Raw genomic sequence first — 26,786 nt, forward strand, 5'->3', positions numbered from 1 at the left:
GTCTTTATACAGCACTTTATCAGGAGTCACTATACAGCACCTTATCAGGAGTCACTATACAGCTCCTTATCAGGAGTCACTATACAGCTCCTTATCAGGAGTCACTATACAGCACCTTATCAGGAGTCACTATACAGCACCTTATCAGGAGTCACTATACAGCACCTTATCAGGAATCACTATACAGTACATTACCAGGAGTCACTATATAGCACTTTATGAGGAGTCTCTATATAGCACCTTATCGGGAGTCACTATACAGCACCTTATCAGGAGTCACTATACAACACCTTATCAGGAGTCACTATACTGCACATTATCAGGAGTCACTATACTGCACATTATCAGGAGTCACTATACTGCACATTATCAGGAGTCACTATACAGCACCTTATCAGGAGTCACTATACAGCACCTTATCAGAAGTCACTATACAGCACCTTATCAGGAATCACTATACAGTACATTACCAGGAGTCACTATACAGGAACTTATCAGGAGTCACTATACAGCACCTTATCAGGAGTCACTATACAGCACATTATCAGGAGTCACTATACTGCACCTTATCAGGAATCCCTATACTGCTAATTATCAGGTGTCACTATACTGCTCCTTATCAGGAGTCACTATACTGCACCCTATCAAGAGTCACTATACTGCACCTTATCAGGAGTCACTATACAACTCCTTATCAGGAGTCACTATACTGCACCTTATCAGGAGTCACTATACTGCACCTTATCAGGAATCACTATACAACACTTTATCGTGAGTCTCTATACAGCACCTTATCAGGAGTCACTATACTGCTCCTTATCAGGAATCACTATACTGCACCTTATCAGGAGTCACTATACAGCACCTTATCAGGAGTCACTATACAGCACCTTTTCAGGAGTCACTATACTGCTCCTTATCAGGAGTCACTATACTGCACCTTATCAGGAGTCACTATACAGTACTTTATCAGGAGTCACTATACAGCTCCTTATCAGGAGTCACTATACTGCTCCTTATCAGGAGTCACTATACTGCTCCTTATCAGGAATCGCTATACAACACTTTATCATGAGTCACTATACAGCACTTTATCAGGAGTCACTATATAGCACATTATCAGGAGTCACTATACAGTACCTTATTAGGGGTGTACTATGGTATGCCGGCGGCCGGGCTCCCGGCAACCAGCATACCGGCACCAGGAGCCCGACCGCCAGCATACCGACAGTGTGTCGAGCGCAAAGGAGCCCCTTCCGGGCTTACTGCGCTCGCCACGCTGCGGTTACGGTGGCGCTATTTATTCTCCCTCCAGGGGGGTCATGGACCCCCACGAGGGAGAATAGCTGTCAGTATGCCGGATTTCGGGATCCCGGCTCCAGTATACTGTGCGCCGGGATCCCAACATTCGGCATACTGAAGGCCACCCCCTTATCAGTAGTCACTATACAGCACCTTATCAGGAGTCACTAAACAGCACCTTATCAGGAGTCACTGTTGTCAAAGTCAAAAATATTGCATAAAGAGAACATACATACTACACACATATGAGTCACTATACTTGCAAATACGCGCAGCGAGAACAGCAAAATATGGTAACACACGCATTTACACGGACATGCCACAGAGATGGATTCGACACCTATTTCATACAGTACATGATTATAGTGATATCAAGCGCCAGACGACATGATGATTTAAAATTATGTAATGAAGTAATGTCATGTATGTGTATTATTTGAACGAAGCAAGATACACCTGTCATATTTGGTATTTAAGCAACCAGCTTAATGTGTACATTAATTTGATACTTGTTATTAAGTTGTAGGACATTGTGACAAATAGTTATGATTATATGTATGAAAGCTAAAAATCACTCTTATTAGGACAGTGGACAGGAAGCTCAGGCCAGCCCCTTTGGACGTCCCCAAGGCTGAACCTGTTCAGCATATACAAAGAGACTAGTGACTCATCATGAATGAGAGAGCGTTCCCTCCCCCAAAACTAGATAACACATAAGCTGACCACACAGGAGGTCAGTTCCTGTTTGGTCTCAGAGGAAGATGAAGTCTCAGCATGATTCACAGAGAGAGAGGGAGACATAAGCATAAAGGGAAAGGTATTGTATCGCTGGCATGTAAATGTAACTGTATGTAACTATGTTTTAACTGCTTACTGTGTGAGTGTAACCATGTAACTATAGGTATACTGTACTTTGTAATATATATTGAACCCATATCCTTTTAATAACAAATATATACATCAATGAGCTTTGGAACTCAGATAATGTGTGGGTGTATTGTTTTTCTCTTATGGGATGCAGTGTTTTGCGATATATAGCGCACATTCCTGGGATAAGGTAATAAGAGGTGCAAGCATTTAAAGTATATATTAGAGTGGGCATTTTAAATATTTGTGAGAAAGCAATTTGGCGTTTACATATGGGAGCTCGTCTGGGATATCAGGGTCTTAATGATGCACTGTACATTACAAACGCGGCTGTAATTGACCGGCTCCGATGGACGCATCGCGAAGCTGAGGAAAATAACATCCACGTTAATGTATTGTTGTGTTATCAGTAAGCCAATGATATGAAATTTGAAGGGACAATGCGTTTCTCATAATATTTCAAATACCAAAATGTATTTTTATTGTTGCAAAACAAAGTTCAAATAAGTCATATTGTGTTTGATTCAGATTGGATTGCTTATCTGTTTATTAGGGTTAAAAGTACATTTAAAAGTTGCTGCATAGCCTTGATATAGTTTTTTTTTTTTTTTACTCAGGCCTAAAATAACTTCTGGTGCTTGTATGGTGTGTGATTTCTTTGGGACAAAGGAAGCCGCATGGTCTGTCCTCCATTTTGGACTAGCCACATGGCCTGTCCACCATTTTGTGTAACCCTCATGGATGTGGAAGGGGGAGGAGCAGTGCCCATTTTGGGAAGGTCATTTTCTAAATGGCTGATTTTCACTCTGCTCAGAATAATCAGCTTTCCTTGGTCACATCAAACACCATTTATGAGTTACCAATGCATTTATTTGACCCATGCCATAGTCAATTACAAATAGTTTCAATTGGGCCCAGTGAGAGTTAATAGTGAGATGAATACTTGATGTAAGAATTACACACAGACAAACAACGTTTTTTTTTCTTTTTCCTCCAGGATTTAGTCAAATCTGCTTGCTAGTTTATGATAGCCATTGAAATGTTAATTAACCTGTCCCACTACCCTCTTGAACAGGCATATGAACCTCTGTTGATATGCAAATTAGAGACTTTGAAGGAAATGCATTTGAAATAACAGTATTTTAAGGAAGTAAGTGTAAAGACACAAATGCAGGTCTGCATAAAAGTTTATACAGAACAAGTTGTGTCTAGAGGGCAAAAGTAATTAGTATTGTTCACATTTATAGAGCTGTGTGATTTGTTACAAATTACACAATAGTGTCATTTAGTTAAAAGGTGGGATAGTAGCCATGCTACAATAGCACAAAACTACCTGGTTTCTAAAGCAGATTAGTATAAAACTTTTGTTTAATCTGTGTTGCCTCTGGGGTAAAGCTGCTTATCTGAATGAATTGAAATTTTCTGTACAGAAAAACCAAAGTGTATTTGAGAGAGAGAGAAAGCGAGAGTGATGAGAGTGGAACTGAACCCAGAAACTGAAGTGGTCTGAAGTGGTAACACCGGGTAAGTAGAGGCCCGGCGGCGTGGGGATCGCAACCCTGCGTGATACTGAAGTGGTCTGAAGTGGTCTTAGTGATCCCATACACTAAAGTGCTGAAGTGGTCTGGAGTGATCTAGGCTAGGTGGTCTACAGCAATCGTAGGGCATATGGATAACTAGTATCTATAGGCCGTACTATTGCATCGCATGTCCGTGTGTTCTGCACAGCACAACGTGATACCATTGTGTCATAGGCGCTGTGGGAGAGCATACGCAGACGTGATTGCATAGATCAAAAAGGAGGTTTTCTTGACAACATTGAGAAATCTCCCTGGTGGGCTTCACTGGAAAGGGTGAAGGATAGTTATCTAATTTCTCTGTTTATTCACCTTACTAACAATTCCAGTTGAAAGATACCGAAAAGGAATTTTTCACTGCCTCTCTCAGGAAAATATTTCAATCAGAACTTCCACCGAAAGAAATGACGGTGTTGTAAGGTCTGATAGGAGCCATAAGTTATTTCCACTGTCTACTTACATTGAGTATTTTGGTGTTTGTGGGAATTTTTTAGTTATTAAAAGAGACCCACAAATATGGGAGCTAGTTGCTCAAGTGAGAGACGTTTAGGCAGGGTTCAGGCAGAAATGTGGCCAAAAGGCTCAGCAAGGTTCATCATGTGTGAAAAATATGGTTCACACACAGAAGTTTTTTGCAATGAATGGTTACGCATGGCTGACAAAGATAGGGTACCATTCCCTAAGGTGAGCAGCTTTGAACCAGAGGTACTGCAGAATGTAAGCAGTAAAATATGTCTGATAAAATCCAGAAAACAAAGGGTCAGACATACAAAGTGTTTAAACCTGTGGTAGCAAGAGGGGTTGGTGAGTTTGATCCTAAGGTATTGCAGGTGGTATGTCTAACCAAAGTCATATAAGACAAAAATGAAAATATAAGAACTGTTTGAACTTGTAGCAACAATAAACAAGTAGGAAAAAAAAAAGAGAATGCAAGTATAGCACCATATGTAGATGTGGAAGCAGTTACGGCCAGCATACAAACTATAGAAAATAATAAAAATATGAAAAATATGACTGTAACCTATATATGTACTAATGAATGTTGAAGTTTTATTTAGGAGGAGAAGGTGACCTGATTGTTTTCATCCATTTCTCATGTACCCAGAGGAGTATCCAACTGGTAAAAGAAGAGCAGTAGCCTGTGGGGTAAGTGTCTGAGACCAGTGGAACAGGTAAGTATGGTATCATTCGTGTACATATATAGTAAAACCCAAAAATAAAAAATAAAAATCAAGAAAGTAACGTCAGAAATGGATAAAAAACCTGTCCGCACATTAGTATTTGCCAGTAGGAAAGCGGACAGAGACAAGGTAACCCCAGGGTATTTCTTTCAGTTATAAGAAGTATTCATTCCTAGTAATGCCCCTAGTAAAGATGAGCTTGGAAATGTTTGTTGGACCATGTACAGACCCCTAATACGGAATGAGAAGGATTGAATGAATACTTTGCATGACCTAGAAGCTTGTTAAACTTTTTTTTTAATGTTTTTGTCTCTTGCAGTAATAGAAAACTCTCCATCTGGATAAGACCACTGGTAAACACTAATTCGTCAAATGGGAGGTGGCTGTCTCTGTGCAAATCTTAGATAGTGTGCTGTTGAACATCACAAGAATAGTGCTAGGCGCAGAGAACAACAGGTGGAGAAGTTGAGGACGGTAAGTATACTGGCACATACAGGAAAGACCCATCAGTCCAAACCCCAGATCCCTAATGGTCAATAATATGTTACACTTGTAGAAAGGAAGTGAATTTTGCCAGAGATTGTAGGAGTAGTAGGACACATAGTCGATATAGATCCCCTTGACAGAAAACACAAGCCACATTATTAAACACATAGACGGGACCAAGGGACATATAGTAAGGAATCATAAGCCATATAGAAAACACAGATTCGGCTAATGGGAAGAGCAAAATAAATGCAACATTACCCTTTGACAAAACTTGAAGACTAATGTCGCATTCTGCTGTTCTAGATGCATGTCCATCACAGGTAGAGGAAATTATCTCACAGATACCGGGTTCCCTATGAACTTAGGATGGGAAGGACACTGGATTGATGGCTGGGATAGTCCCAATAGCGATATGATAAACACAGAATTTTTTTTTTTTTAAGGGATGTAGACCAAGTAGAGAATCACTTCCCCGTAGTGCCCAATCCAGTTGTCAAATTTTTATAAAATCTTCTTCACCTCTACAAACTCATCTGTCACCAACCTCTATTCTGTTTCTCTACAGTTTCCTCTTCATCTTTTGCGTTCACACAGGGTAGTACAATACATGGACCCAAGTACAGTTCAAACTCCACATGCCTAGGTCCTTCAGAGTTCTGCCCGAACCCAGTATATCTCAACAGCACGATGACACCAGTATTACTGCAGTGTGCCTTGTCATGCACAAAGGGTGGAGAATGGGAATACTGGTGAAGGGAAATTTTGTATAGACACTGATATGCCTGTTGGTGAATGGCAAACCTGACATTTTCTTTTTAATTTTCTTCTTCTTTCTCTCCTCTAGAGATGTTTATTTTTTCTTTTATTTTTTGAGTTATGCTCATGGTACTCTACATTTCAAACACACGATAGTAAATTAAGATACAAAAATGTGTGTTCCCTACAGGAAAAGACAGTCTGGAGGACAAAGGGGTATGGGCAGGAGTCCTCAGGACTGTGGGCAGGTGGACACGGTAAGCCAGTAGCCCCCAGAGCATACCTTCCAAGACTAGCTGAAGTGGCACACGGTCTGACTCATCTAGGCAAAGAGGGTAGGTGCAGGCTGATGAGAGTCTACTGGGGTGCGCCAGGATTCTATTCTCATGCAGATAAGAGAGCAATGACCTGTCTTCCTTGCTTGAGGAAGTATTTTGGTAAAGCAATACCAACTAGAGCCATCCCATATCCCTCCTGCAGACGGATCTTTTCAGGAAATACAAATCGACTTCGTACAGTTAACACCCTTTAGGAATTATTGTTATATATTGGTGTGCACTGATGTTTTCTCAAACTGGGTAGAGGCATTTCCTGCCGCCACGGATGCTTCTGTGTTTACCGCAAAGAAAAATTGCGCAGAAATTTGTGTGTAGATAATGGTTCCCCTAGAAGTAGGAGCAAAGCTTGAAATTGTACTATTGTGATCAGAGATACTGCCACTAGTATTATGTAGCTTCGGAACCACTCCCAGATCTTCACTCAACGAATCACCCTCTTCGAAATTTGTTTTTGGTTTGGTTTTGGTATTTGTGTCTTTTTGGTTGTTTTTGGAAGACAACCTTGTGTCATGATTGATCCGCACAATGATCAGAAATACACCAATGAGGTGACAGTACAGTACCTTATTGAGATGAGCAATTTGACAAAAGAACTTGAAACTGTTGATTGCTGGTATGCCAAATACTAACTGACTTGATTGTGAACCAAGAGACTGTGTGATTGTTCTTACGCTCAGGTTGCCTAATAGACAGGTGGGAAGGACCGTACCAAGTTTTGGTGACAGCACTATTCCAGTGAAAGTAACCGAGACAGAGACTTGGGTCCACGATTCCCATTGCAGGAAATTCGGTAGCCCGGAAGGAACTCGTAAATGGAGTGAGATCGCAAAAGTATCACCAGAGACTCTGTTCTGTGAAGACTGAGAGGCGGCACTGTTGAACACTACCTGAGCGTTCTAAAGGATTGCAGAAAGACCAGTCATTGTAATTGATTTGTTATGAACAAGAGTTGTTTTGTTCTATTTCTCTTTTCTCTCCATTCTATTTTTACGAGGTTTTTTTATGAGGAGTCGAGTGTGGGACTGGAACTGGTTCTGTAGGAAGGAGTGATTTCCTTATAGGATCCCAGGATTAGCCGATCAGTTTGTTAAAGTCAGAGAAAAATCAAAGTTCTAGTAGTTATGGAGTTCAGAGGTAATCAGGAACAATCAGACAATGGCTATTCACATATTGCAGATAAAGAGCTCATTAATATATGTGGAAGAAAGGTTTATGAGTGGCTCTCCCCGAACTCCGAAGGTTTATGTTATTTAGGAAGGACACTACTTATAACCCTTGTTTAGAAAATGATAGGAATATGTAGATCATGATAATTTTATATGCCACTTTCACGATTTGTTTGTGTCTTCTTCATCTACCCAGCAGAACCTCAATCGAATCCAAACATCAGTGTACAAAGACATAGGTACATGTATGTGTGAAATGTTCGTCGCAAATCAGACATTATAGGCCAAAGCACTGTCCCAGCATACTCTATAGGTTGAATGTTGTCCCACACCCAACCAGTGGTCCTGTGACCGCCGAGTGCATAGAGAGGATGTCTCGTCCTCCTCCCTGTCTTTCCCAAATATAGTCAAGTGTCTGATTTGCGAAATGCATAGATACTTGTGTCTAGGTCACCGATTATGGTATGAAATATTTTTTTCTTATGTTAATAATTGACGGCAGTTATTGTTTATTGTCAAAGGGTGGATTGTCGAAGTCAAAAATATTACATAAAGAGAACATACCAACATACACATATGAGTCACTATACTTGCAAATACGCGCAGCGAGAACAGCAAAATATGGTAACACACGCATTTACACGGACATGCCACAGAGATGGATTCGACACCTATTTCATACAGTACATGATTATAGTGATATCAAGCGCCAGACATCATGATGATTTAAAATTATGTAATTAACTAATGTCATGTATGTGTATTATTTGAACGAAGCAAGATACACCTGTCATATTTGGTATTTAAGCAACCAGTGTAGATTAATTTGATACGTGTTATTAAGTTGTAGAACATTGTGACAAATAGTTATGATTATATGTATGAAAGCTAAAAATCACTCTTATTAGGACAGTGGACAGGAAGCTCAGGCCAGCCCCTTTGGACGTCCCCAAGGCTGAACCTGTTCAGCATATACAAAGAGACTAGTGACTCATCATGAATGAGAGAGAGTTCCCTCCCCCAAAACTAGATAACACATAAGCTGACCACACAGGAGGTCAGTTCCTGTTTGGTCTCAGAGGAAGATGAAGTCTCAGCATGATTCACAGAGAGAGAGGGAGACATAAGCATAAAGGGAATGGTTTTGTATCGCTGGCATGTAAATGTAACCGTATGTAACTATGTTTTAACTGCTTACTGTGTGAGTGTAACCATGTAACTATAGGTATACTGTACTTTGTAATATATATTGAACCCATATCCTTTTAATAACAAATATATACATCAATGAGCTTTGGAACTCAGATAATGTGTGGGTGTATTGTTTTTCTCTTATGGGATGCAGTGTTTTGCAATATATAGCGCACATTCCTGGGATAAGGTAATAAGAGGTGCAGGCGTTTAAAGTATATATTAGAGCAGGCATTTTAAATATTTGCGAGAAAGCAATTTGGCATTTACACTATATAGCACATTATCAGGAGTCACTATACAGCATCTTATCAGGAGTCACTATACAGCACCTTATCAGGAGTCACATTACGGCACATTATCAGGAGTCACATTACGGCACATTATCAGGAGTCACTAAATGGCACCTTATCAGGAGTCACTATATGGCACCTTATCAGGAGTCACTAAATGGCACCTTATCAGGAGTCACTATACAGCACCTTATCAGGAGTCACTAAATGGCACCTTATCAGGAGTCACTATATGGCACCTTATAAGGAGTCACTATATGGCACCTTATCAGGAGTCACTATATGGCACCTTATCAGGAGTCACTATGCAGCACCTTATCAGGAGTCACTATATGGCACCTTATCAGGAATCACAATACGGCACCTTATCAGGAGTCACTATATAGCACATTATCAGGAGTCACTATACAGCACCTTATCAGGAATCACTATATGGCACCTTATCAGGAATCACTATGCAGCACCTTACCAGGAATCACTATACGGCACTTTACCAGGAATCACTATACGGCACCTTACCAGGAATCACTATACGGCACCTTATCAGGAGTCACTATGCAGCACCTTATCAGGAGTCACTATATGGCACCTTATCAGGAATCACAATACGGCACCTTATCAGGAGTCACTATACAGCTCCTTATCAGGAATCACTATACAGCACCTTATCAGGAGTCACTTTACGGCACCTTACCAGGAATCACTATACAGCACCTTATCAGGAGTCACTATACAGCACCTTATCAGGAGTCACTATACGGCACCTTATCAGGAGTCACTATACGGCACCTTATCAGGAATCACTATACAGCACCTTATCAGGAATCACTATACAGCACCTTATCAGGAGTCACTATACAGCACCTTATCAGGAGTCACTATACAGCACCTTATCAGGAATCACTATACGGCACCTTACCAGGAATCACAATACGGCACCTTATCAGGAGTCACTATACAGCACCTTATCAGGAATCACTATACTGCACCTTATCAGGAGTCACTATACGGCACCTTATCAGGAGTCACTATACGGCACCTTATCAGGAGTCACTATACGGCACCTTATCAGGAGTCACTATACAGCACCTTATCAGGAGTCACTATACAACACCTTATCAGGAGTCACTATACGGCACCTTATCAGGAGTCACTATACGGCACCTTATCAGGAGTCACTATACGGCACCTTATCAGGAGTCACTATACGGCACCTTATCAGGAGTCACTATACGGCACCTTATTAGGAGTCACTATACGGCACCTTATCAGGAGTGACTATACGGCACCTTATCAGGAGTCACTATACAGCACCTTATCAGGAATCACTATACAGCACCTTATCAGGAGTCACTATACAGCACCTTATCAGGAATCACTATACAACACCTTATCAGGAGTCAATATACAGCACCTTATCAGGAGTCACTATATGGCACCTTATCAGGAATCACTATATGGCACCTTATCAGGAATCACTGTGCAGCACCTTATGAGGAATCACTATATGGCACCTTATCAGGAATCACTATATGGCACCTTATCAGGAATCACTATACAGCACCTTATCAGGAGTCACTATATGGCACCTTATCAGGAGTCACTATATGGCACCTTATCAGGAGTCACTATATGGCACCTTATCAGGAGTCACTATATGGCACCTTATCAGGAGTCACTATATGGCACCTTATCAGGAGTCACTATGCAGCACCTTATCAGGAGTCACTATATGGCACCTTATCAGGAGTCACTATATAGCACATTATCAGGAGTCACTATACAGCACCTTATCAGGAATCACTATATGGCACCTTATCAGGAATCACTATGCAGCACCTTATCAGGAATCACTATATGGCACCTTATCAGGAATCACTATGCAGCACCTAGTCAGGAATCACTATATGGCACCTTATCAGGAATCACTATACAGCACCTTATCAGGAATCACTATATGGCACCTTATCAGGAGTCACTATACTGCACCTTATCAGGAATCACTATACAGCACCTTATCAGGAGTCACTATACAGCACCTTATCAGGAGTCAATATACTGAATCTTATCAGGAGTCACTATACAGCACCTTATCAGGAGTCACTATACAGCACCTTATCAGGAGTCACTATACAGCACCTTATCAGGAGTCACTATACAGCACATTATCAGGAGTCACTATACAGCACCTTATCAGGAGTAACTATATAGCACATTATCAGGAGTCACTATACAGCACCTTATCAGGAGTCACTATATAGCACATTATCAGGAGTCACTATACAGCACCTTATCAGGAGTAACTATATAGCACATTATCAGGAGTCACTATACAGCACCTTATCAGGAGTAACTATATAGCACATTATCAGGAGTCACTATACAGCACATTATCAGGAGTCACTATACAGCACCTTATCAGGAATCACTATACGGCACCTTATCAGGAGTCACTATACAGCACCTTATCAGGAGTCACTATACAGCACCTTATCAGGAGTCACTATACAGCACCTTATCAGGAGTCAATATACTGAATATTATCAGGAGTAACTATATAGCACATTATCAGGAGTCACTATACAGCACCTTATCAGGAATCACTATACAACACCTTATCAGGAGTCACTATACAGCACCTTATCAGGAATCACTATACAGCACCTTATCAGGAATCACTATACAACACCTTATCAGGAGTCACTATACAGCACCTTATCAGGAGTAACTATATAGCACATTATCAGGAGTCACTATACAGCACCTTATCAGGAGTAACTATATAGCACATTATCAGGAGTCACTATACAGCACCTTATCAGGAGTCACTATACAGCACCTTATCAGGAGTCAATATACAGCACCTTATCAGGAATCACTATACAGCACCTTATCAGGAATCACTATACAACACCTTATCAGGAGTCACTATACAGCACCTTATCAGGAATCACTATACAGCACCTTATCAGGAGTCACTATACAGCACCTTATCAGGAATCACTATACAGCACCTTATCAGGAATCACTATACTGAATCTTATCAGGAGTCACTATACAGCACCTTATCAGGAATCACTATACAGCACCTTATCAGGAATCACTATATTGCACCTTATCAGGAATCACTATACAGCACCTTATCAGGAGTCACTATACAGCACCTTATCAGGAATCACTATACAGCACCTTATCAGGAATCACTATACTGAATCTTATCAGGAGTCACTATACAGCACCTTATCAGGAGTCACTATACAGCACCTTATCAGGAATCACTATACTGCACCTTATCAGGAATCACTATACAGCACCTTATCAGGAGTCACTATACGGCACCTTATCAGGAGTCACTATACGGCACCTTATCAGGAGTCACTATACGGCACCTTATCAGGAGTGACTATACGGCACCTTATCAGGAGTCACTATACAGCACCTTATCAGGAATCACTATACAGCACCTTATCAGGAGTCACTATACAGCACCTTATCAGGAATCACTATACAACACCTTATCAGGAGTCAATATACAGCACCTTATCAGGAGTCACTATATGGCACCTTATCAGGAATCACTATATGGCACCTTATCAGGAATCACTATACAGCACCTTATCAGGAGTCACTATACGGCACCTTATCAGGAGTAGGGAGGCCAATCCCGGGTCGTTTTTTCAATCCCGGGATTCGGGATTGAAAAATGCTCAATCCCGGGATTCCCGGGATCCCCGGGATTGAGTAGGTCAATGAGAAAAATATGTATTTTTTACTTTTTCTAAAATAGAAATGACTGACTAGCACAAATTATGCTTTGAAACAACAGTAACCACAGGAAAAAGTCACCATTTATGGCCCAGCAGCACAGGCCCACAGAAAAATAAAAAAAGGTCTTCTCTTTTACCTTTGGGCCTGTGCTGGGCCATGAATGTTATTTTATTCCTGAGGTGTTAGGGCTCATCCAGAGCCCCAACACCACAGGTATAAAGTAACATTCATGGCTCAGCACAGGCCCACAGTAAAAAAACAGAAGAACCTTTCATGGACCTTGCTCCATTCCCCCACAGGAATACAATATCTTCCATGGCCCCAGCCCTCCCCCCATTCACAACACAGGGTGACAGGAACTATCATAATCATGGCCATTGCACACAACCCTGCCACCCCTTTACCCCTACCCACCCCCAGGAATAAAATACCTTTACTGACTCACCCAGTCTGAATACAGTAGTCTCCCCTCTCCAAAAGAGCCGCATGCACTTCCTAACTGGGCATGGGACTGCTGGACAGTGTGGCGCTGTTCTGACACTGCTGCAGGCAGTTGTCGGCAGCTGCAGCAGCAGGGCTCCGTCCTCCTCTAGTCCCCACTCCCGACTACCACTCAAATCCGGGGCTGGCCATCCATCCATTACTGATGAGCCCCCTGTTGTTTTTGACAGGATCGGTCATGTCACGCTATGACAAGCAGTCTCCACCTCTGCTTAAAATGACTGGCCGCTGGCGGGAGCTTCTGAAAGGGGCGAGACAGCATGTGCCTGCGATGCGCCATGTGACCTCTGACGTCACGCAGCGCCACGCACAGCGCACAGCCAGGCAGTGTCTGAGCCGAGTACTCAGCGCTGCCTGGAAGAGGTATGAAACAGCGCATGCGCAGCACAGTCCCGAAATCCCGGGATTGGAAGCTCCAATCCCGGGATTGAAAGCTCCAATCCCGGGATTGAAATCCCGGCGATTTTGGCCCCAAATCCCGGGATCCCGCCGATCCCGATCCCGGGATTGGCCACCCTAATCAGGAGTCACTATATGGCACCTTATCAGGAGTCACTATATGGCACCTTATCAGGAGTCACTATATTGCACATTATCAGGAGTCACTATGCAGCACCTTATCAGGAGTCACTATATGGCACCTTATCAGGAATCACAATACGGCACCTTATCAGGAGTCACTATATAGCACATTATCAGGAGTCACTATACAGCACCTTATCAGGAATCACTATATGGCACCTTATCAGGAATCACTATGCAGCACCTTTTCAGGAATCACTATACGGCACCTTATCAGGAATCACTATGCAGCACCTTATCAGGAGTCACTATACAGCACCTTATCAGGAGTCACTATACAGCACCTTATCAGGAGTCACTATACGGCACCTTATCAGGAGTCACTATACGGCACCTTATCAGGAATCACTATACAGCACCTTATCAGGAATCACTATACAGCACCTTATCAGGAGTCACTATACAGCACCTTATCAGGAGTCACTATACAGCACCTTATCAGGAATCACTATACGGCACCTTACCAGGAATCACAATACGGCACCTTATCAGGAGTCACTATACAGCACCTTATCAGGAATCACTATACTGCACCTTATCAGGAGTCACTATACGGCACCTTATCAGGAGTCACTATACGGCACCTTATCAGGAGTCACTATACGGCACCTTATCAGGAGTCACTATACAGCACCTTATCAGGAGTCACTATACAACACCTTATCAGGAGTCAGTATACAGCACCTTATCAGGAGTCACTATATGGCACCTTATCAGGAGTCACTATACGGCACCTTATCAGGAGTCACTATACGGCACCTTATCAGGAGTCACTATACGGCACCTTATTAGGAGTCACTATACGGCACCTTATCAGGAGTGACTATACGGCACCTTATCAGGAGTCACTATACAGCACCTTATCAGGAATCACTATACAGCACCTTATCAGGAGTCACTATACAGCACCTTATCAGGAATCACTATACAACACCTTATCAGGAGTCAGTATACAGCACCTTATCAGGAGTCACTATATGGCACCTTATCAGGAATCACTATATGGCACCTTATCAGGAATCACTGTGCAGCACCTTATGAGGAATCACTATATGGCACCTTATCAGGAATCACTATATGGCACCTTATCAGGAATCACTATACAGCACCTTATCAGGAGTCACTATATGGCACCTTATCAGGAGTCACTATATGGCACCTTATCAGGAGTCACTATATGGCACCTTATCAGGAGTCACTATATGGCACCTTATCAGGAGTCACTATATGGCACCTTATCAGGAGTCACTATGCAGCACCTTATCAGGAGTCACTATATGGCACCTTATCAGGAATCACAATACGGCACCTTATCAGGAGTCACTATATAGCACATTATCAGGAGTCACTATACAGCACCTTATCAGGAATCACTATATGGCACCTTATCAGGAATCACTATGCAGCACCTTATCAGGAATCACTATACGGCACCTTATCAGGAATCACTATGCAGCACCTAGTCAGGAATCACTATATGGCACCTTATCAGGAATCACTATACAGCACCTTATCAGAAATCACTATATGGCACCTTATCAGGAGTCACTATACTGCACCTTATCAGGAATCACTATACAGCACCTTATCAGGAGTCACTATACAGCACCTTATCAGGAGTCAATATACTGAATCTTATCAGGAGTCACTATACAGCACCTTATCAGGAGTCACTATACAGCACCTTATCAGGAGTCACTATACAGCACATTATCAGGAGTCACTATACAGCACCTTATCAGGAGTAACTATATAGCACATTATCAGGAGTCACTATACAGCACCTTATCAGGAGTCACTATATAGCACATTATCAGGAGTCACTATACAGCACCTTATCAGGAGTAACTATATAGCACATTATCAGGAGTCACTATACAGCACCTTATCAGGAGTAACTATATAGCACATTATCAGGAGTCACTATACAGCACATTATCAGGAGTCACTATACAGCACCTTATCAGGAATCACTATACGGCACCTTATCAGGAGTCACTATACAGCACCTTATCAGGAGTCACTATACAGCACCTTATCAGGAGTCACTATACAGCACCTTATCAGGAGTCAATATACTGAATATTATCAGGAGTAACTATATAGCACATTATCAGGAGTCACTATACAGCACCTTATCAGGAATCACTATACAACACCTTATCAGGAATCACTATACAGCACCTTATCAGGAATCACTATACAGCACCTTATCAGGAATCACTATACAACACCTTATCAGGAGTCACTATACAGCACCTTATCAGGAGTAACTATATAGCACATTATCAGGAGTCACTATACAGCACCTTATCAGGAGTAACTATATAGCACATTTTCAGGAGTCACTATACAGCACCTTATCAGGAGTCACTATACAGCACCTTATCAGGAGTCAATATACAGCACCTTATCAGGAATCACTATACAGCACCTTATCAGGAATCACTATACACCTTATCAGGAGTCACTATACAGCACCTTATCAGGAATCACTATACAGCACCTTATCAGGAGTCACTATACAGCACCTTATCAGGAATCACTATACAGCACCTTATCAGGAATCACTATACTGAATCTTATCAGGAGTCACTATACAGCACCTTATCAGGAATCACTATACAGCACCTTATCAGGAATCACTATATTGCACCTTATCAGGAATCACTATACAGCACCTTATCAGGAGTCACTATACAGCACCTTATCAGGAATCACTATACAGCACCTTATCAGGAATCACTATACTGAATCTTATCAGGAGTCACTAAACAGCACCTTATCAGGAGTCACTATACAGCACCTTATCAGGAATCACTATACTGCACCTTATCAGGAATCACTATACAGCACCTTATCAGGAGTCACTATACGGCACCTTATCAGGAGTCACTATACGGCACCTTATCAGGAGTCACTATACGGCACCTTATCAGGAGTGACTATACGGCACCTTATCAGGAGTCACTATACAGCACCTTATCAGGAATCACTATACAGCACCTTATCAGGAGTCACTATACAGCACCTTATCAGGAATCACTATACAACACCTTATCAGGAGTCAATATACAGCACCTTATGAGGAGTCACTATATGGCACCTTATCAGGAATCACTATATGGCACCTTATCAGGAATCACTGTGCAGCACCTTATGAGGAATCACTATATGGCACCTTATCAGGAATCACTATATGGCACCTTATCAGGAATCACTATACAGCACCTTATCAGGAGTCACTATACGGCACCTTATCAGGAGTCACTATATGGCACCTTATCAGGAGTCACTATATGGCACCTTATCAGGAGTCACTATATTGCACATTATCAGGAGTCACTATGCAGCACCTTATCAGGAGTCACTATATGGCACCTTATCAGGAATCACAATACGGCACCTTATCAGGAGTCACTATATAGCACATTATCAGGAGTCACTATACAGCACCTTATCAGGAATCACTATATGGCACCTTATCAGGAATCACTATGCAGCACCTTTTCAGGAATCACTATACGGCACCTTATCAGGAATCACTATGCAGCACCTAGTCAGGAATCACTATATGGCACCTTATCAGGAATCACTATACAGCACCTTATCAGGAATCACTATATGGCACCTTATCAGGAGTCACTATACTGCACCTTATCAGGAATCACTATACAGCACCTTATCAGGAGTCACTATACAGCACCTTATCAGGAGTCAATATACTGAATCTTATCAGGAGTCACTATACAGCACCTTATCAGGAGTCACTATACAGCACCTTATCAGGAGTAACTATATAGCACATAATCAGGAGTCACTATACAGCACCTTATCAGGAGTAACTATATAGCACATTATCAGGAGTCACTATACAGCACCTTATCAGGAGTCACTATATAGCACATTATCAGGAGTCACTATACAGCACCTTATCAGGAGTAACTATATAGCACATTATCAGGAGTCACTATACAGCACATTATCAGGAGTCACTATACAGCACCTTATCAGGAATCACTATACGGCACCTTATCAGGAGTCACTATACAGCACCTTATCAGGAGTCACTATACAGCACCTTATCAGGAGTCACTATACAGCACCTTATCAGGAGTCAATATACTGAATATTATCAGGAGTAACTATATAGCACATTATCAGGAGTCACTATACAGCACCTTATCAGGAATCACTATACAACACTTTATCAGGAGTCACTATACAGCACCTTATCAGGAATCACTATACAGCACCTTATCAGGAATCACTATACAGCACCTTATCAGGAATCACTATACAACACCTTATCAGGAGTCACTATACAGCACCTTATCAGGAGTAACTATATAGCACATTATCAGGAGTCACTATACAGCACCTTATCAGGAGTAACTATATAGCACCTTATCAGGAGTCACTATACAGCACCTTATCAGGAGTCACTATACAGCACCTTATCAGGAGTCAATATACAGCACCTTATCAGGAATCACTATACAGCACCTTATCAGGAATCACTATACAACACCTTATCAGGAGTCACTATACAGCACCTTATCAGGAATCACTATACAGCACCTTATCAGGAGTCACTATACAGCACCTTATCAGGAATCACTATACAGCACCTTATCAGGAATCACTATACTGAATCTTATCAGGAGTCACTATACAGCACCTTATCAGGAATCACTATACAGCACCTTATCAGGAATCACTATATTGCACCTTATCAGGAATCACTATACAGCACCTTATCAGGAGTCACTATACAGCACCTTATCAGGAATCACTATACAGCACCTTATCAGGAATCACTGTACTGAATCTTATCAGGAGTCACTATACAGCACCTTATCAGGAGTCACTATACAGCACCTTATCAGGAATCACTATACTGCACCTTATCAGGAATTACTATACAGCACCTTATCAGGAGTCACTATACGGCACCTTATCAGGAGTCACTATACGGCACCTTATCAGGAGTCACTATACGGCACCTTATCAGGAGTGACTATACGGCACCTTATCAGGAGTCACTATACAGCACCTTATCAGGAATCACTATACAGCACCTTATCAGGAGTCACTATACAGCACCTTATCAGGAATCACTATACAACACCTTATCAGGAGTCAATATACAGCACCTTATCAGGAGTCACTATATGGCACCTTATCAGGAATCACTATATGGCACCTTATCAGGAATCACTGTGCAGCACCTTATGAGGAATCACTATATGGCACCTTATCAGGAATCACTATATGGCACCTTATCAGGAATCACTATACAGCACCTTATCAGGAGTCACTATACGGCACCTTATCAGGAGTCACTATATGGCACCTTATCAGGAGTCACTATATGGCACCTTATCAGGAGTCACTATATGGCACCTTATCAGGAGTCACTATATGGCACCTTATCAGGAGTCACTATGCAGCACCTTATCATGAGTCACTATATGGCACCTTATCAGGAATCACAATACGGCACCTTATCAGGAGTCACTATATAGCACATTATCAGGAGTCACTATACAGCACCTTATCAGGAATCACTATATGGCACCTTATCAGGAATCACTATGCAGCACCTTATCAGGAATCACTATACGGCACCTTATCAGGAATCACTATGCAGCACCTAGTCAGGAATCACTATATGGCACCTTATCAGGAATCACTATACAGCACCTTATCAGGAATCACTATATGGCACCTTATCAGGAGTCACTATACTGCACCTTATCAGGAATCACTATACAGCACCTTATCAGGAGTCACTATACAGCACCTTATCAGGAGTCAATATACTGAATCTTATCAGGAGTCACTATACAGCACCTTATCAGGAGTCACTATACAGCACCTTATCAGGAGTCACTATACAGCACCTTATCAGGAGTAACTATATAGCACATAATCAGGAGTCACTATACAGCACCTTATCAGGAGTAACTATATAGCACATTATCAGGAGTCACTATACAGCACCTTATCAGGAGTCACTATATAGCACATTATCAGGAGTCACTATACAGCACCTTATCAGGAGTAACTATATAGCACATTATCAGGAGTCACTATACAGCACCTTATCAGGAGTAACTATATAGCACATTATCAGGAGTCACTATACAGCACATTATCAGGAGTCACTATACAGCACCTTATCAGGAATCACTATACGGCACCTTATCAGGAGTCACTATACAGCACCTTATCAGGAGTCACTATACAGCACCTTATCAGGAGTCACTATACAGCACCTTATCAGGAGTCAATATACTGAATATTATCAGGAGTAACTATATAGCACATTATCAGGAGTCACTATACAGCACCTTATCAGGAATCACTATACAACACCTTATCAGGAGTCACTATACAGCACCTTATCAGGAATCACTATACAGCACCTTATCAGGAATCACTATACAGCACCTTATCAGGAATCACTATACAACACCTTATCAGGAGTCACTATACAGCACCTTATCAGGAGTAACTATATAGCACATTATCAGGAGTCACTATACAGCACCTTATCAGGAGTAACTATATAGCACATTATCAGGAGTCACTACACAGCACCTTATCAGGAGTCACTATACAGCACCTTATCAGGAGTCAATATACAGCACCTTATCAGGAATCACTATACAGCACCTTATCAGGAATCACTATACAACACCTTATCAGGAGTCACTATACAGCACCTTATCAGGAATCACTATACAGCACCTTATCAGGAGTCACTATACAGCACCTTATCAGGAATCACTATACAGCACCTTATCAGGAATCACTATACTGAATCTTATCAGGAGTCACTATACAGCACCTTATCAGGAATCACTATACAGCACCTTATCAGGAATCACTATATTGCACCTTATCAGGAATCACTATACAGCACCTTATCAGGAGTCACTATACAGCACCTTATCAGGAGTCACTATACTGCACCTTATCAGGAGTCACTATACAGCACCTTATCAGGAGTCACTATACAGCACCTTATCAGGAGTCACTATACAGCACCTTATCAGGAGTCACTATACTGCACCTTATCAGGAGTCACTATACAGTACTTTATCAGGTGTCAATACACTAAATCTTATCAGGAATCCCTATATGGGCTTTGAGAAAACATCCATAAAATTGTGGACTTTCATTATTATCTTTATTCTATTATTCTATTATCTGTTATTTATGCAGTATATGTCCTCGGTTCACATATCACATTATCACACAATTGTTTATATAGTAGTTGGCGCCATTACTCAGAGATCACATAATTGTGAGTCATAGCACCAACATTCCTCCATTTCACTACTTTTAATGATGGGATATCCTATATCCCTCAGGCAGCCCACAGGCACTCTGACTGAGCGTTTGTTTAACCAATGAAGGACATTCTGTATATGAAGGCAATCTCTGTGATATACAGGAACTAACTGAAAGCTGAATGCAATAAGTACCACTCCATCTGTAGAGGTACACTGTCATGCTACACAGACAAACAATGAATAATGTTTTACCTGCTACATTGTGTCAGTTTGTAGCCACTTACCCGACACAGACCAACCAGCCAGGGATCAGTCCCATTATTATGATATCCATGCACAATATATATCGTCTTTCTGCTGCAGTTATAATTTGATTCCCGAAATGAGGAGAGATTATATGCGCTAACAACCTGCGGAGAGAAAATAGTTCTTCAGGGTCATTGTCTCAGATGGTAAGTACATCCTCTTGGTGATGAGTGGAGGTCATGTATGGATGGGAATGGGAGCACAACCTCAGGAGGCTTTTCCTATTGTTATTACACCCCATGGCGTCTCCTGGCACAGGGCTTGATTCTGCCCCGGATGCCATCTCTATTAGGCCAGGGTTGTTTTATTCTTGCGTATGCGTTGGTGCTACAGTTTGCATGAGCAGTGAGATGTTGTGGCTCTGGTCGCAGTGTGCACTGGCTTGCAGTGTGATTGGCACACTGGAGCCCTTTGGGGTTGGGGAGGTGGAACCTTTCACAAAATGAGGATGTTATGGCCCCATCTCTGAGCAATGCGAAGCCACCGGCTGTGTTGTTGGATGCAGAATCACTGTCCTCAGCAGCATAGGTGTGGCTGGGATTCTGAGCAACCTTAGGGTAGCCCAGATGCCCAATGTGTAGCCAGATGGCCCGATGGTAATCTGATGCTGCATCTATGGACGCATGCAGCAGATCTGTGAAGCCACAGGTAGGCATGACACCTGCATCATGTACATGGAAGGATGTTGCCCAAGTGATAGGAGGATGAAGGTTGGATGATGGTATGGTGATGAGAGAATGGTGGGCTGATGATGGAAGGATGATGGGACATGATGGACAGATGACAGCAGGAACATGGGGATATTATAGGAGGATGATGGGGAGGATGACGGTGAGATGCTGATGGGAGAATGATGGTGAGATGATGATGGGGGGATGATGGTGTCACAATGATGGGGGATGATAGTGAGACGATGATGGGGGGGATCATGGAGAGATGATGATGGGGGATGGTGGAGAGACGATGATGGGGGGGATGGTGGAGAGACGATGATGGGGGGGATGGTGGAGAGATGATGATGGGGGGATGATGGAGAGATGATGATGTGGGATGATGAAGAGATTATGATGAGGGGATGATGATGAGATGATGATGGGGGGATGATAGTGAGAGGATGATGGGGGATGATAGTGAGATGATGATGGGGGGATGATGGTGAGGATGATGGAGAGATGATGATGATGGGGGGATGATGGAGAGATGATGATGGGGGCATGATAGTGAGACAATGGTGGGGGGGGGATCATGGAGAGATGATGATGGGGGATCATGGAGAGATGATGATGGGGGATCATGGAGAGATGATGATGGGGGATGATGGAGATATGATGATGGGGGGATGATGGAGAGATGATGATGGGGGGATGATAGAGGATGATGGGGGGATGATAGTGAGAGGATGATGGGGGGATGATGGAGAGAGGATGATGGGGGGATGATGGAGAGATGATCATGGGGGGAATGATAGAAGGACAAGAGGATGAAAGGTGGCTTATGGGAAGATCATGAATGGAGGATAATGATGGGAGGATGAAGGGCAGAAGATGGGAGGATGATCACGGGAGGATGAAAGGCAAAATATGGTAGGATGATGGTACAATGGTGGTCAGATGATGGAAGTAAGATGGGAAGATGATGGGAGGCTGATAAAGGGAGATGATGGCAGGGCTGGCTGCATCGAATACCATGAAAATTATCCCTGCCAAAATGGTCATTTTGGGAAGGATATTTATTTACAAGACAGACCAGGAGGGAGGATGAAGACGTAACAGTATCGCTGTTTAGTGAATGAGGAGACAGCAGCGGAAGGAGCAGCAACATGAAACAGTAGGTAGAGTGGCAATATTAAGGGGTATTACTATGTGAGGCATACTGTATAATATTGTGGCAGCATAATTTGGTGCAAATGCCATTTCTGTGTGGGGCATAACAAGGGGCAATACTGTTTAGGGCATAATTTGGTGCAAATGGCATTACTGTGTGGGGCATAACAAGTGGCAATACTATGTGTGGCATAATTTGGTGCAAGGGGCATTACTCTGTGGGGCATAACAAGGGTCAATACTGTTTAGGGCATAATATGGTGCTAGGGGCATTACTGTGTGGGGCATAATATGGTGCTAGGGGCAATACATTTTAGGTAATAATATGGTTTAAGGGACACTATTGTGTTGGTGTAATGTAGTATTTTCTGCAAGGCCACGCCCATTGCAACAAGGTCACACTCTTTTTGTCTATGGGGGTGGGGGCATTATTGTGTGTTTGCAAAGGGATCCAAATTGTATAGAATCTGATCTGGATGATGACCAGAAGATGGGAGGATGATCATGGGAGGATCAGTGGTGCAAGTATGTGGGTACGGCGTACCTTTAAGAATTTAGCCGTGGGTACGCCGTACCCACACCGATGGGCCGCCGCTCCTCCCCTCCCTCCCTCTGCTGCTCACCAACGCTACTGCTGATGTGAGGGGAGGAGAGCGCAGCCTGCGCCTCTCCTGCCCCTCAGTGTCTTTGTTCCATTCTGCGCCGCCCTTGAGCCTACCAGAGCTCGCGAGCTGCCGGACCGCAAGCTTTGATTGGCTCACGGATCGGCGCCGAATTGAACTCACCCGCCGGAGACTGAGGGGTAGGAGAGGCGCAGGCTGTGCTCTCCCCTCACACACAGGACAGCAGCAGCGGTGAGCAGCAGCGATGAGAAGCAGGGGGGCTTCATGTACACCTGGCCCTGGGGCATTTCTGGCTGGGGGGGCATGTATACCTGGCACTGGGGGGCATGTATATCTGGCACTGGGGGCATATCTGGCACTGGGGGGACATGTGTATCTGGCACTGGGGGCATATCTGGCACTGCAGGGACATGTGTATCTGGCACTGGGGACATATCTGGCACTGGGGGGGACATGTGTATCTGGCACTAGGGTCATATCTGGCACTGGGGGGGACATGTGTATCTGGCACTGGGGGCATATCTGGCACTGGGGGGGACATGTGTATCTGGCACTGGGGGCATATCTGGCACTGGGGGGGACACGTGTATCTGGCACTGGGGGAATATCAGGCACTGGGGGGAGACGTGTACCTGGCACTAAGGTCATATCTGGCACTGGGGGGGGACATGTGACTCTGGCACTGGGGGCATATCTGGCACTGCGGGGACATGTGTATCTGGCACTGTGGGCATTTCTGTATCTGGCACTGGGGGCATATCTGGCACTGTGGGGGCATTTGTGTATCTGCTACTGGGGAGAAATGTATATCTGACACAGTAAGGGCATTTGTGTATCTGGCACTGTGGGGCAATGTGTATCTGGCACTGTGGGGCAATGTATATCTGACACTCTGGGGGCATTTGTGTATCTGGCACAGTGAGGCAATGTATATCTAGCACTGTGGGGCAACGTGTATCTGGCACTATTGGGGTCATATATGTATCTGCCCCTCCCCCAATATGTGTATCATGCCCCCATTTTCATTGGCCATGCCCCATGTGGCATTTGGCCACACCCATTCTTTGGTGCGCACCTTTGGCGTACACACACAGTACCTGTAAGACATTTTTTCTACTTTCACCACTGGGGAGGATGAGAGTAAATGATGGGCAGAAGACAGGAAGATGATCATGAGAGGATGATGGACAAATGATAGTAGGATGATGGGATGGTGATGGGCAGATGTTGGTAGGATGATGGGCAGAAGATGGGAGATCCATGGGAAGATGATGGGGTGATTGTAATGGATGGATGATGGGAAAATGATGAGCAGCTGATGGAAGGATAATGGGATAGTGATAAGAGGATAATGGGGAGATGTTGGAAGTATAATGGGCAGATGATGGGCAGATGGTGGAGGAATTATGGGGGATGATGGGAAGATGATGAGAGGATAAAGGGAGGATGTTTAGAAGATGAAGAAGGGTTGATGATAGAAATGTGCGGCGGACAATTTTTAATTTTGTGTTTTGGTTTAGGATCTTGATGTCCATTCATGTTTTGGATGTGGATTGGTTTTGTCAAAACCACCCTTTCGGGTTTTGGTTTTGGATCTGGATTTTTTTTTTTAAAACAACATAAAAACTAGAGATGAGCGGATTCGGTTTTACTCGGTTCTCAAAACGGCATTTTATTGGCTCACGGATGTCACGTGTTTTGAGTAGCCAATAAGATGCCGTTTTGAGAACCGAGTAAATCAGAGTAAAACCAAATCTGCTCATCTCTAATAAAAACAGCTAAAATCACAGAATTTGGGGGTATTTTTAATCCTACTGTATTATTAACTTCAATATCATTCATTTCCACTCATTTCCAGTCTATCCCGAACACCTCACACCTCACAATACTGTTTTTAGATCAAAAGGTTGCACCAAGATAGCAGGATGACTAAGATAAGCGACACAAGTGGGCGGCACAAACACCTGGCCCATCTAGGAGTGGCAATGCAGTGGCAGACAGGATGGCAGTTTTAAAATCTAGGCCCCAAAGAGCACATAATGCAAAGAAAAAGAGAGGTGCAAGATGGGACTCACCCTTATGTTGTATAAACAATACATGCACACTTTAACGAACCCATCATTTCAGCGACAGGGTCTGCCACACAACTGTGACTGAAATGACTGGTTGGTTTGGGCCCCCACCAAAAAAGAAGCAATTAATCTCTCCTTGCACAAACTGCTCTACAGAGGCAAGATGTCCACCTCCTTTTTGCTTCTTGGATTTTACATGCCCTCTATGACATTGGGCGTCCGCCTTAGCAGACGATGTTGATGGAATTGCATAGTCAATGTCATGACTGGTGGCAGCAGCAGCGTCAGCACTAGTACTAGGAACTGGATGTGGTTCCTGATCTTCCATTATTTTTTCCTCCAAATTTTGCTCTCTATTTCACAGGACAGCACCCCTTTATTATTACAGCACACAGAACAGTGCCCCTTTATTTTCACAGCACCCCATAATTTTACAGAATACAAGAGGGCCAGTGTACTTTTATTTTAACAACAGCACCCCTGTATTTTTACAGCATACAGGACAGGGCCAGCACCCCTGTATTTGAACAACACCCCAGTATACAAGACAGGGCCAGTGTACTTTTACTGTAACAGCACCCCTGTATTTGGGCCATTGTACTTTTATTTTAACAACAGCACCCCTGTATTTTTACAGCACACAGGAC

At 42.9% G+C, this 26,786-nt stretch overlaps 1 protein-coding gene across 1 annotated transcript in view; it reads right to left on the reverse strand.

The window, feature by feature from the left end:
• Positions 1-21,722, reverse strand: part of LOC135056915 (pancreatic triacylglycerol lipase-like) — a 117,873-nt gene extending 96,151 nt beyond the window's left edge. The window contains exon 1 of the mRNA XM_063962690.1: positions 21,600-21,722. The gene's annotated coding sequence lies outside the window, so the exon portion shown is untranslated. The remainder of the gene's footprint in view (positions 1-21,599) is intronic.
• Positions 21,723-26,786: the final 5,064 nt, after the last annotated feature.

Source organism: Pseudophryne corroboree, chromosome 3, assembly GCF_028390025.1.
Source record: "Pseudophryne corroboree isolate aPseCor3 chromosome 3, aPseCor3.hap2, whole genome shotgun sequence".
NCBI lineage: Eukaryota > Metazoa > Chordata > Amphibia > Anura > Myobatrachidae > Pseudophryne > Pseudophryne corroboree.